This window comes from Bombina bombina, chromosome 5 (genome assembly GCF_027579735.1).
Source record: "Bombina bombina isolate aBomBom1 chromosome 5, aBomBom1.pri, whole genome shotgun sequence".
Taxonomy (NCBI): domain Eukaryota; kingdom Metazoa; phylum Chordata; class Amphibia; order Anura; family Bombinatoridae; genus Bombina; species Bombina bombina.
In genome coordinates this window covers 943,751,171-943,765,105 of record NC_069503.1, presented here as the reverse complement: position 1 = coordinate 943,765,105, position 13,935 = coordinate 943,751,171, and positions in this window count along the sequence as shown.

Below are 13,935 nucleotides of genomic sequence, written 5' to 3'. Positions count from 1 at the left end.
ACATATAAAAGTCAGTAGTTAAGTGTTTTATGGGCTAACGCCGGAACATAAAGCTCTTAACTAAAGTGCTAAAAAGTACACTAACACCCATAAACTACCTATTAAACCCTAAACCAAGCCCCCCTCCACATCGCAAACACTATAATAAAATTATATAACCCCTAATCTGCCGACCAGACATCGCCGCCACCTACATTATACCTCTGAACCCCTAATCTGCTGCCCCTAACATCGCCGACACCTACATTATATTTATTAACCCCTAATCTGCCACCCCCAACGTCACCGCCACCTAACTACAATTATTAACCCCTAATCTGCCGACCAGACATCGCCACCACTATAATAAATGTATTAACCCCTTAACCGCCGCACTCCCGCCTCGCAAACACTATAACATTTGTTATTAACCCCTAATCTTCCCTCCCTAACATCGCCGCCACCTACCTACAATTATTAACCCCTAATCTGCTCCCCCCAATGTCGCCGGTACTATATAAAATGTATTAACCCCTAAACCTAAGTCTAACCCTAACACCCCCCTAACTTAAATCTATTTTTAATAAATCTAAATAAAATGACTAAAATTAAATAAATTATTCCTATTTAAAACTAAATACCTACCGTACCTATAAAATAAACCCTAATATAGCTACAATATAACTAATAGTTACATTGTAACTATTTTAGGATTTATTTTTATTTTACAGGCAACTTTGTATTTATTTTAACTAGGCACAATGATTGTTAAATAGTTATTAACTTTTTAATAACTACCTAGCTAAAATAAATACAACTGTATCTGTAAAATAAACCCTAACCTAAGTTACAATTACACCTAACACTACTCTATAATTAAATTAATTACCTAAACTACCTATAATTAAATACAATTAAATTAAATAAACTAAATTAATGAAAAAAACAAACACTAAATTACAGAAAATAAAAAATAAATTACAATATTTTAAACTAATTACACCTAATCTAATCCCCCTAATAAAATAAAAAGCCCCCCAACATAATAAACTTCCCTACCCTACACTAAATTACAACTAGCCCTTAAAAGGGCCTTTTGCGGGTCATTGCCCCAAAGTAATCAGCTCTTTTAACAGCCCTTAAAAGGGCTTTTTGCGGGGCATTGCCCCAAAGTAATCAGCTCTTTTACCTGTAAAAAAAAGAAAAACAATACCCCCCCCAACATTACAACCCACCACCCACACACCACTACTCTAAAACCCACCCGATTCCCCCTTAAAAAAAACTAACACTACCCCATTGAATATCACCCTACCTTGAGCTGTCTTCACCCAGCCAGGCACAAGTGGTCATCCGATGGGGCAGAAGAGGACATCTGGACCGGCAGACATCTTCATCCAAGCGGCATCTTCTATCATAAATCCGACGAGGAACGGCTCCATCTTGAAGACCTCCGGTGCGGAACATCCTTCTAGGCCGACTACCCAACGAATGGCTGGTCCTTTAAATGACGTCATCCAAGATTAAATCAACCAATCCGATTTTTCCTACCTTAAATCCTATCAGCCAATCAGAATTTGAGGGACGCCATCTTGGATGACGTCATTTAAAGGGCCAGCCATTCGTCGGGTAGTCGTCGGCCTAGAAGGATGTTCCGCGCCGGAGGTCTTCAAGATGGAGCCGTTCCTCATCGGATGGATGAAGATAGAAGATGCCGCTTGGATGAAGATGTCTGCCGGTCCGGATGTCCTCTTCTGCCCAGATAGGATGAAGACTTCTGCCAGTCCGGATGTCCTCTTCTGCCCCATCGGATGACCACTGGTGCCCGGCTGGGTGAAGATGGCTCAAGGTAGGGTGATCTTCAATGGGGTAGTGTTACATTTTTTAAGGGGGGATAGGGTGGGTTTTAGAGTAGGGGTGTGTTGTTGGTGGGTTGTAATGTTGGGGGGGGGTATTGTATTTCTTTTTTTTACAGGTAAAAGAGCTGATTACTTTGGGGCAATGCCCCACAAAAAGCCCTTTTAAGGGCAGGTAAAAGAGCTGATTACTTTGGGGCAATGCCCCGCAAAAGGCCCTTTTAAGGGCTATTTGTAATTTAGTGTAGGGTAGGGAAGTATATTATTTTGGAGGGCTTTTTTATTTTATTAGGGGGATTAGATTAGGTGTTATTAGTTTTAAATATTGTCATTTCTTTTTTATTTTCTATAATTTAGTGTTTTGTTTTTTTCGTAAATTAGTTTATTTAATTTAATTGTATTTAATTGTAGGTAGTTTAGGTAATTAATTTAATTATAGAGTAGTGTTAGGTGTAATTGTAACTTAGGTTAGGGTTTATTTTACAGGTGAACATATCCCAATAAAGGGATATAAAAGAGCACTGATGTTGAAAGGAAGAAAACAACATTCAATATAAAACAAGGTAATAAACTTCAAAAATAGTAGATCAAGTCTACCGTATTAGTCCTGTATAATGTCCATAAGCTGATGGTAAATTGAAGGGATGAAGATATCCTCCTAATAGGTATGGTGAGTCAGGCTGCTCCTCTTGATCCCAGAGAGTTTGGAACAACTGTTAAAATATAAAGAGTAGAAAGAGGGCACCACAATAGCGTGAAACCATCTGGAATGCAGGTACAGATAAAAGTAAGTATTATGCTTACCAAATGTTGTGGCACTGTGCTGTGACCAGTGCAAGAGAGCAGGCTAGCACTTATCAGTGGCTAGTACACTGTGGAAGCCAAGCTTCAAAGGCACTTGTCCTAGTTGGAACTTTGCATATGTCTCCTGTTGGCTGGATTTCAGGTGCTGCAAAGGTGTAATCTTTTATGTGTTGTTCCGTTGGTATTGATAAACCACAACACAGACAACTTCAAATAAAATAACTTTTAATACTTATGATGCGTTTCTCAACCTCAAACGGGTCATTTCATCAGATAAATAAGGATATTCCGCGCCGGAGGTCTTCAAGATGGAGCCGTTCCTCATCGTATGGATGATAGAAGATGCCACTTGGATGAAGATGTCTGCCGGTCCAGATGTCCTCTTCTGCCCCATCGGATGACTACTTGTGCCTGGCTGGGTGAAGACAGCTCAAGGACTAGCCACTGATAAGTGGTAGCCTGCTCTCTTGCACTGGTCACAGCACAGTGCCACACCATTTGGTAAGCATAATACTTACTTTTATCTGTACCTGCATTCCAGACGGTATCACGCTATTGTGGTGCCCTCTTTCTACTCTTTATATCTTTTTATTTTACAGGTACTTTTGTATTTATTTTAGCTAGGTAGTTATTATAGTTATTAAATAGTTAATAACTATTTAATAACTATTGTGCATAGTTAAAATAAATACAAAGTTGCCTGTAAAATAAAAATAAATCCTAAAATAGCTACAATGTAACTATTAGTTTTATTGTAGCTATATTAGGGTTTATTTTATAGGTAAGTATTTAGTTTTAAATAGGAATAATTTATTTAATTTTAGTAATTTTATTTAGATTTATTAAAAATAGATTTAAGTTAGGGGGGTGTTAGGGTTAGGGTTAGACTTAGGTTTAGGGGTTAATACATTTAATATAGTAGTGGCAACGTTGGGGGCAGCAGATTAGGGGTTAATAATTGTAGTTTGGTGGCAGCGACGTTGGGAGCGGCAGATTAGGGGTTAATAAATATAATGTAGGTGTCGGCGATGTTAGCGGCAGCAGATTAGGGGTTCATAGGTATAATGTAGGTGGTGGCGGTGTCCGGAGCATCAGATTAGTGGTTAATAATATAATGCAGGTGGCGAGGATGTTGGGGGCGGCAGATTAGGGGTTAATAAGTGTAAGGTTAGGGGTGTTTAGACTCGGGGTTCATGTTAGGGTGTTAGGTGTAGACTTAGAAAGTATTTTCCCATAGGAAACAATGGGGCTGCGTTAGGAGCTGAACGCTGCTTTTTTGCAGGTGTTAGGTTTTTTTCAGCCGTCTCAGCCCCATTGTTTCCTATGGGGAAATCGTGAACGAGCTTGTTTTGCCATCTTACTGCTACCATAAGCAAAGCTGGTATTACAGTGAGAAGTGGCGCTAAATTTGCTCAATGCTCACTTTTCTGAGGCTAACGCAGCCATTCAGAAAACTTGTAATACCAGCGTTGTTTAAAGTGAGCGCTGGAAAAAAAGGCTTTTTAGCAACGCAAGTTTTTACCGACAAAACGTGTAATCTAGCCATATATTTTTACAAAAAATACATTTTTGAGCTGCTACTGGCTTGTAGCATTAGCTACTACTTTCACCTTATTTAATTTTAACCTGTTGCCCAGCTGCTCCTTATGATATTCATATGATTATAGTAAATAATGAGTTAACAAATTAATATTGTAAAAAAATGTGCCAGAAAATCTTCATGAACTAATATTTTATCTTTTTTTATAAAGATATATAAATAAGTTTTTATGTGTGCAAGATATTATAATATATTTTTTAATGCATAGTATACATTAGACATTAAACAATGTAGTGTAAAAAGATCTGCATACAAATATATGTTTTAAAATAATTCAATGCTGCTGTTATACTAAAAAATACATTGCTTTGAAAGTCTCTTCAGTATCTGTATCTTCCTTTGGTGCAGACAGTTAGAGAAAGATATATTGCAGGATCAGTTTTCAGGATCATGTAGGATCCACTCAAATCTTTTTGAAGGCATTGGAAACAACAAATTGTTTAGAGTTATATTACATGATAAGCTGCAAAACATTAATTCAATTTTTACTTGTTTGCCTATTTAGAAATTTTTGGTTGTATTAAGCTTTGAGTTTAATCTTCATTTCTGATTAATTTCTATCTGTTTGAAATTGCATTACTTGAAACTGAGATCAATAATCTATAACATAAAACTTTATTATCATATATGATAACAGATATTTACTGTAACAAGTGTTTGGATATATCCTTGTGTCCCAAGACATCAACTATATATAGTTGTCTATTAAAAACAATTGTAAGGGAAAATGCTCACTAAAAAAAAAATGAAATACAGGCACCTATTATTCAAAATCACACCTTACTGCAGAATTAGCATGTTTATGTTGTCATATATGAAATACCCCAACAAAAATACCCCAGGTTGTTATGTTGCCTGGGATTCAAAAAGCAAACAGAAAAGTCTCCACCAGACACATTTGCACCTAATCAAATAGCAACAAGACAGTGGCAAATTCAGAAATATTATCTAGTTATAGGCTTATATGAAATATAAACATGGTATAAAGTTTCATTGGTTATTGCAAGAGGAGAGCCTTTATTTTTGGCTAGACCCAGAAATATCTAAATTATGTAGCAACAGTTTATCTAATTGTTGTGAACAACTTTGTAGTAGATTTATTCAGTCAATCCACCTTCCTTCAACAAAATGGCAGCTATACAAACGGCCAGATTATGAGTTTTGCGTTAGGAGCTATGCGGTGCTAACGCACAGTTTTTTCTCACCGCTCACTTACCTGCAGCGCTGGTATTACAGGTTTTTACAAACCTGACGTTAAAAGGCAAGAAGTGAGCTTAGAGCAAAATTGTGCTCCTTACTGCACTCCAATACCAACGATGCTTAAATCTAAGGGACGCCATCTTGGATGACATCACTTAAAGAGATATTCATTACGAAGAAGCTGTCAGAAGAAGAGGATGCTTCGCGTCAGATGTCTTGAAGATGGACCCGCTCCGCGCCAGAAGGATGAAGATAGAAGATGCCGCCTGGATGAAGACTTCTGCCCGTCTGGAGGACCACTTCTGCCCGTCTGGAGGACCAATTCTGCCGGCTTCGTTGAGGACATCTTGCCGCTTGGATGAAGACTTCTCCCAGTAAGTGAATCTTCGGGGGTTAGTGTTAGGATTTATTTAAGGGTGTATTGGGTGGGTTTATTTTTTAGGTTAGGGACTTTGAGCCGCAGTAGAGCTAAATGCCCTTTTAAGGGCAATGCCCACCCAAATGCCCTGTTCAGGGCAAAGGGGAGCTTAGGTTTTTTTAGTTAGTATTTTATTTGGGGGGTTGGTTGTGTGAGTGGTAGGTTTGACTGTTGGGGGGTGTTTGTATTTTTTTTACAGGAAAAAGAGCTGATTTATTTGGGGCAATGCCCCGCAAAAGGCCCTTTTAAGGGCTATTGATAGTTTAGTTTAGTTTAGGCTAGGGTTGTTTTTTTTTATTTTGGGTGGGCATTTTTATTTTGATAGGGCTATTAGATTAGGTGTATTTAGTTTAAATATCTGTAATTAGTTTTTTATTTTCTGTAATTTAGTGGTTTTTTTTGTGATTTAGCTAATTTAATTTAATTTATTTAATTGTATTTAATGTAGGTAACTTATTTAATTGTAGTGTAGTGATAGGTGTTAGTGTAGGTTTTATTTTACAGGTAAATTTGTATTTATTTTAGCTAGGTAGTTATTAAATAGTTAATAACTATTTAGTAACTATTCTACCTAGTTAAAATAAATACAAACTTACCTGTAAAATAAAAATAAACCCTAAGCTAGATACAATGTAACTATTAGTTATATTGTAGCTATCTTAGGGTTTATTTTACAGGTAAGTATTTAGTTTTAAATATGAATAATGTAGTTAATGATAGTAATATTTATTTAGATTTATTTAAATTATTTTTAAGTTATGGGGTGTTAGGGTTAGACTTATGTTTAGGGGTTAATAAATTTAATATAGTGGCGGCGAAGTTGGGGGCGGCAGATTAGGGGTTAATAAATGTAATGTAGGTTGCGGCGATGTCTGGAGCGGCAGATTAGGGGTTAATAAGTATAATATAGGTGGCGGCGATGTTAGGGGCTAATAATATTTAACTAGTGTTTACGAGGCGGGAATGTGGCGGTTTAGGGGTTCATAATACATACATATGTTTATTATAGTGGTGGCGATGTCCGGAGCGGCAGATTAGGGGTTAATATTTTTATTTTAGTGTTTGCAATGTGGGAGGGCCTCAGTTTAGGGGTTACTAGGTAGTTTATGGGTGTTAGTGTACTTTTTAGCACTTTAGTTATGAGTTTTATGCTACAGCGTTGTACCATAAAACTCTTAACTACTGACTTTAGAATGCGTTACGGATCTTGGAGGTAAAGGGTGTTCCACTCACTTTTTGGCCTCCCAGGACAGACTCATAATACCAGCACTATGGAAGTCCCATAGAATAAAGGGTTTACGAAATTTACGTAAGTCGGTTTGCGGTAAGGCCAAAAAAGTGTGAGGTGCCCCTAAACCTGCAAGACTTGTAATAGCAGTAAAAAAGCAGCGTTAGGACCTGTTAATGCTGCTTTTTTTACCTTAACACACAACTTATAATCTAGCCGCATCATTTTAGCAGTTGGAGGCTCATTTGGGGCTTCATATAGTCCAGCATACTTGTATGAGGATATATACCAGCACTCCTAGTATTGTGAATGTTGAGGGTTTAATACATAGAGTATAACAGTGTTCCCTATTTAAAGGATACGCTTACTATGTAGTGCACGGTAAGGGCTAATATATGAAATTGCTATACAAAAAAGATTAATAGAGCCCTTATTTTTTCCAGCAGCAAACTATATCTCACATCATTAATTTATTAAACCAAAATAGTGAAAATAAATAACCATTTACACAGCTTTCGCTTTCAGTATTATATATTTATAAAGTTAGATAACTTACGCCTAGATTTAGAGTTTTGCGGCCAAAGGGGTGCGTTAGCTACGCGTACTTTTTTCTGGCCGCACCTTTTAAATACCGCTGGTATTTAGAGTTCACAGAATGGCTGTATTAGGCTCCAAAAAAGGAGCGTATAGCATATTTACCGCAACTTCAACTCTCGATACCAGCGGTGCTTACGGACGCGGCCAGCTTCAAAAACGTGCTCGTGCACGATTCCCCCATAGAAAACAATGGGGCTGTTTGAGCTGAAAAAAAAACTAACACCTGCAAAAAAGCCGCGTTCAGCTCCTAACGCAGCCCCATTGTTTCCTATGGGGAAACACTTCCTACGTCTGCACCTAACACTCTAACATGTACCCCGAGTCTAAACACCCCTAACCTTACACTTATTAACCCCTAATCTGCCGCCCCCGCTATCGCTGACCCCTGCATATTATTTTTAACCCCAAATCTGCCGCTCCGTACACCCCCGCCACCTACATTATCCCTATGTACCCCTAATCTGCTGCCCTAACATCGCCGACCCCTATATTATATTTATTAACCCCTAATCTGCCGCCCCCAACGTCGCCTCCACCTAACTACACTTATTAACCCCTAATCTGCCGACCGGACCTGAGCGCTACTATAATAAATGTATTAACCCCTAATCCGTCTCACTCCCGCCTCAATAACCCTATAATAAATAGTATTAACCCCTAATCTGCCCTCCCTAACATTGCCAACACCTAACTTCAAGTATAAACCCCTTATCTGCCGACAGGAGCTCACCGCTACTCTAATAAATTTATTAACCCCTAAAGCTAAGTCTAACTTTAACCCTAACACCCCCCTAAATTAAATATAATTTAAATCTAACGAAATAAATTAACTCTTATTAAATAAATTATTCCTATTTAAAGCTAAATACTTACCTGTAAAATAAACCCTAATATAGCTACAATATAAATTATAATTCTATTGTAGCTATTTTAAGATTAATATTTATTTTACAGGCAACTTTGTATTTATTTTAACCAGGTACAATAGCTATTAAATAGTTAAGAACTATTTAATAGTTACCTAGTTAAAATAATTACAAAATTACCTGTAAAATAAATCCTAACCTAAGTTACAATTAAACCTAACACTACACTATCAATAAATTAATTAAATACAATACCTACAATTATCTACAATTAAACCTAACACTATACTATCAATAAATAAATTAAATACAATTCCTACAAATAAATACAATGAAATAAACTAACTAAAGTACAAAAAATAAAAAAGAACTAAGTTACAAAAAATAAAAAAATATTTACAAACATTAGAAAAATATTACAACAATTTTAAACTAATTACACCTACTCTAAGCCCCCTAATAAAATAAAAAAGACCCCCAAAATAAAAAAATGCCCTACCCTATTCTAAATTACAAAAGTTCAAAGCTTTTTTACCTTACCAGCCCTTAAAAGGGCCCTTTGCGGGGCATGCCCCAAAGAATTCAGCTCTTTTGCCTGTAAAAAAAAAACATACAATACCCCCCCCCCCCAACATTACAACCCACCACCCACATACCCCTAATCTAACCCAAACCCCCCTTAAATAAACCTAACACTAAGCCCCTGAAGATCTTCCTACCTTGTCTTCACCTCACCAGGTTCACCGATTGGTCCAGAAGAGGGTCCGAAGTCTTGATCCAAGCCCAAGCGGGGGGCTGAAGAGTGACGTCCATCTTCGAGCTGAAGTCTGGATCCAAGCTGCAAATGAAGAAGTCCATCTTCGGGAAGAAATCTTAATCCTATCCGGGCAGAAGAGGACATCCGGACCGGCAAACATCTTCATCCAAGCCGCATCTTCTATGTTGTTCCATCGGATGACAAGCAGCTGATCTTGAAGACCTCCGGCGTGGATCCATCCTCGTCGTTCGACGTCCAACTGAAGAATGAAGGTTCCTTTAAGGGACGTCATCCAAGATGGCGTCCCTTGAATTCCGATTGGCTGATAGGATTCTATCAGCCAATCGGAATTAAGGTAGGAAAATTCTGATTGGCTGATGGAATCAGCCAATCAGATTCAAGTTCAATCCGATTGGCTGATCCAATCAGCCAATCAGATTGAGCTCGCATTCTATTGGCTGTTCCGATCAGGATTTTACAGGTAATTTTGTAATTATTTTAACTAGGTAGCTATTAAATAGTTATTAACTATTTAATAGCTATTGTACCTGGTTAAAATAATTACAAAGTTGCCTGTAAAATAAATATAAATCCTAAAATAGCTATGATATAATTATAATTTATATTGTAGCTATATTAGGGTTTATTTTACAGGTAAGTATTTAGCTTTAAATAAGAATAATTTATTTAATAAGAGTTAATTTATTTTGTTAGATTTAAATTATATTTAACTTAGGGGGGTGTTAGTGTTAGGGTTAGACTTAGCTTTAGGGGTTAATCCATTTATTACAGTAGTGGCGAGATTCGGTCGGCAGATTAGGGGTTAATAATTTAAGTTAGGTGTTGGCGATGTTAGGGAGGGCAGATTAAGGGTTAATACTATTTATTATAGGGTTATTGAGGTGGGAATGAGGCGGATTAGGGGTTAATAACTTTATTATAGTAGCGGTGCGGTCCGCTCGGCAGATTAGGGGTTAATAAGTGTAGGCAGGTGGAGGCGACGTTGAGGGGACAGATTAGGGGTTAATAAATATAATATAGGGGTCGGTGGTGTTAGGGGCAGCAGATTAGGGGTACATAAGGATAACTTAGGTGGCGGCGCTTTGCGGTCGGCAGATTAGGGGTTAATTATTGTAGGTAGCTGGCGGGGACGTTGTGGGGGGCAGGTTAGGGGTTAATAAATATAATATAGGGGTCGGCGGTGTTAGGGGCAGCAGATTAGGGGTACATAAGGATAACGTAGGTGGCGGTCGGCAGATTAGGGGTTAAAAAAATGTAATTGAGTGGCGGCGATGTGGGGGGACCTCGGTTTAGGGGTACATAGGTAGTTTATGGGTGTTAGTGTACTTTAGAGCACAGTAGTTAAGAGCTTTATGAACCGGCGTTAGCCCAGAAAGCTCTTAACTACTGACTTTTTTCTGCGGCTGGAGTTTTGTCGTTAGATTTCTAACGCTCACTTCAGCCACGACTCTAAATACCGGCGTTAGAAAGATTCCATTGAAAAGATAGGATACGCAAATGACGTAAGGGGATCTGCGGTATGGAAAAGTCGCGGCTGGAAAGTGAGCGTTAGACCCTTTCCTGACTGACTCTAAATACCGGCGGTAGCCCAAAACCAGCGTTAGGAGCCTCTAACGCTGGTTTTCACGGCTACCGCCCAACTCTAAATCTAGGCCTTAGTAACATAATTTAATTCTCTGCATTAAAACATGATCAAAAACATCAAGTCAACCCGGGTTGACATTGAGAGACTAATTAAAGTCCAGAATATAAATCATTTGTCCCGGTCATATATCCAGCATCTCACAGATTTATAATTGTAATCCACTTGTGTAAAAAATGAAAGCGTTAATGCAGGCCCACCACTATGCCAAATTTGACTCACACAGGTATTATGCAAACTTGGTTAATCATTTCACATGCATACACGTCAAGATGATATCCCTTAAATAGGGAACACTGTTATACTCTATGTATTAAACCCTCAACATTCACAATACTAGGAGTTCTGGTACTCATATATATATTACATTTATCTGACTGCATTTAGTGGTCTTTCTAATTGTACCAGACACACTAAGTTTTATTTGAACCATAGGACTGATATAAGTACACAACACAGCAATTTAGTGTGACGTTTTTTTGTGTGCTACATGTTTAAAATATGGCGGAATTTAATGAAAATGAGTGGAAATATGATGTGGATGATACTTTTTCCACTCCTTCTAATAAAGAAAGTAACAATACCAATCATCCTGATAATCCAAATATATATAAAGACTACAAGAAAAAGTTATTTAAGGAACAAAAACTAAAATGGGAAATATCCAGTTTAGAGAAATATGTGGAAGCAGAAATGATCCCAAGGGGTCTCAGGATTAAAAAGAGACCTGGTGCAAATTTAGATAATCCTCTTTTGGACAATTTTCAAAATAAATGGGATGAATTTGCTTCACAATGTTCTATAAATTGGATGATCAAAACAACAGGGTAGGTATAAGATACAACGCTCAAATCTCAAATGCTATTCCCAAAAGGTAAGTGCACCTCCTAACATCAAACCAAAATAGACAAAGAACAAGGGGATATGGGAATGCGCTGTAAAAAACAGCATATGAGAGGTAAAGAACTATATAAGGAATGTGGATTACACAAGAGTATAATAAAGAATTTATAATTGTATTACAATAAGCGATGCCGGCATCTGATACAAAGTAAAATAGTACAATCAAAATAGGATAAGAATCAACATAAATTGTAAAACATCAGTGTGTAGTGCTGTAAGTAACTGAAAAAAATATATTAATATGTTGCAAAATAACACAATGTTAAAATTGAAACAGAGTCAATGTTACCGTCCTTTCACAATCAGGCCAGTGATTAGAGTGTCTGATCCAGCTGTTTATATGAATGCAGGTATAACTTGGATGATTCCCTCTGCATTGTTTATAAAACAGCTAAAAGCTTGCAGAATCTTCTGGCTTGTATCCAATGACTGTGAGTTAAATTTCAAAGACACATTCACAGCCGTATTTGCGGGATGTCCCGTGCTGTGGGCCGGTTCCGGTCAGGAGGTCAAAGTGCAGGAGTAATGATAAGCAACGACAGACTTCGTTTCTTTGAAGTTAAAATGAATCAGACTGCTTTTAACAAATGTGGGTCATGGGTGGGAACACTGTTATACTCTATGTATTAAACCCTCAAATTTCACAATACTAGGAGTGCTGGTACTCATATATATATTACATTTATCTGACTGCATTTAGTGGTCTTTCTAATTGTACCAGGCACACTAAGTTTTATTTGAACCATAGGACTGATATAAGTACACAACACAGCAATTTAGTGTGACGTTTTTTGTGTGCTACATGTTTAAAATATGGCGGAATTGAATAAAAGTGAGTGGAAATATGATGTGGATGATACTTTTTCACTCCTTCTAATAAAGAAAGTAAGAATACCAATCATCCTGATAATCCAAATATATATAAAGACTACAAGAAAAAGTTATTTAAGGAACAAAAACTAAAATGGGAAATATCCAGTTTAGAGAAATATGTGGAAGCAGAAATGATCCCAAGGGGTCTTAGGATTAAAAAGAGACCTGGTGCAAATTTAGATAATCCTCTTTTGGACAATTTTCAAAATAAATGGGATGAATTCGCTTCACAATGTTCTATAAATTGGATGAACCTAATGATAGAAGAAAATAAACTGAGATTAGATAAAATACAAAATTAACTAGTTAGTGCAAAAAATTATGTGGACATTTGGAAAGGTAAGGATGAATATGAAAGACTTATGGGATTAGCCAAGGTTGAATTAAGAAAAATTCAGGACTCAATGAAATTTAGAAAGAAAAAGAAATATCAAAGGGATTGGTCAGATTACCAGGAGAATAACATTTATGACTATGCATATAATGCATCAAGTGGTTCTGAAGTAGAAACATCAAATGGAGATGACAATAAAACCAATAAGACATACAGAGACCAACAAAAACGTTTTTTAGGGCACAGACCCACAAATACAGGAGAGGGGGGGCGAAACATAGACACCAGAGGCAGAAGAAGATACCCACTCAGACAGAGGAGGAAAAACAACACTTAAAAATTAATGTGGTAAATATATCAACAGAAAAACTGACAATATCACAGGTAGAAATTCTAGAGAAAGGCCTAACATTTTCACCAACTAATAGATTGGATAAATTCAATTTGGTAAAGGACCTTCACCTGTTTGCACGCAAAATTGTTTTGAAAAAAACTTTTGAAAATAAATTAGAAAGAACAACTCTTAATATACATGATAAGCAAAGTTTAAAAATTCTGGAAGAGTTAGAAGAATAAACAACAGGACAACTTTCAGAAATAACAGAAGAGAGATCAATAGGTTACAGTGATCTCAAAAGAAAGTCAAAATATATGCCAGCACTCTCTAGCATACCACTAATACATAATTTTGTTAAGCTAGTTGAGAGAGATATAGATCTCCTGAACAAGGAAGATCCTTTACTGGATAACTTAACTAAGTCACAAAGACTAGCATTGAAAGAATTGAAAACTGATTCAACTTTAACTATAAAGCCCTCGGATAAGGGTGGGAATGTAGTGGTCCTTAACACAAATGA